The sequence below is a fragment of the Blastomyces gilchristii genome, assembly GCF_000003855.2.
Source record: "Blastomyces gilchristii SLH14081 genomic scaffold supercont1.51, whole genome shotgun sequence".
Lineage (NCBI taxonomy): Eukaryota > Fungi > Ascomycota > Eurotiomycetes > Onygenales > Ajellomycetaceae > Blastomyces > Blastomyces gilchristii.
Genome location: NW_003101632.1, coordinates 129,749 through 130,846, shown reverse-complemented (window position 1 = coordinate 130,846; position 1,098 = coordinate 129,749).

Sequence of the window (1,098 nt, the reverse complement as noted above, 5' to 3'; positions counted from 1 at the left end):
CTTCTAAACAGTGTATAATCACAAGAAGTTTCTTATCATAGATCTTATAATTACATTCAGTGAGACTCAGTTTCTTAGACATGAAGACACATGATTGTAGAATCTCTTTATCATCATATTGTAATATCACTTCTTCTATCATATAGTCAGAGAAATCAGCTTCAATAACTATTTTATAATCAGAATTAAATATTATCAGTAAAGAAGTATTAATAAATATCTTCTTCATCTGTGTAAATGCAGCTTCAGTATTCACTGATTATTGAAATACTGAGTCTTTCTTAGTGAGATCTGTAAGTGATCTTGTAATATCTGAGAAGTTTCATATAAATTACTGATAGAAGTTAGTAAATTCAATGAAGCTTTATACATCTTTCACAGTACACAGAGCTTCTCATTCAAGAATGACAGAGACTTTCTCAGAATTCATTCAAATTCTCTTGCCAGCTTCTATAATAAAACTCAGATACTTGATACTCTTGACTTTAAAATCACACTTGTCAATATCTATTGATAGTTCTACTTCTTGTAGTCATTGTAATATCTTTCACACATGCTCTTAATGTTCTTTTCTGAATTCATTGATAAAGATGAGAATGTCATCTAGATAAGTAGATACAAACTTATCAAGAAAATCTCAGAACACTCAGTTGATATACTTCTGAAATGTACTGAGAACATTAGTCAGTTCAAAGAGTGTAACTATTCATTCAAAGAGATCATAATATGTTCAGAATACTGTAAGTCATTCATCTTCTTCAGTGATACAAATCTTATGAAACACAGTGATAACATCTAGTTTTATAAATCATTGAGCTCACCTGATCTGTGCTAGAGTTTCATTGATGAGAGATAAGAGATATTGATCTTTCTTTATCAATCTGTTCAGATCTTGATAGTTCACACAGAATCAGAGTTCTTCATCTGGTTTCTTTGCAAAGAGAATAGAGACTGTGATGAAAGAGTTGCTAATGTGTATGAATTCTTTATTCAACAGATCATTGAGTGTCTTTCAAAGAAGAAGAAGTTCATCTCAGAACATGTTATAAAGAGAGTTTCATGACAGTTCAGAATTCTTATCATTCTTTTTCTCTAACT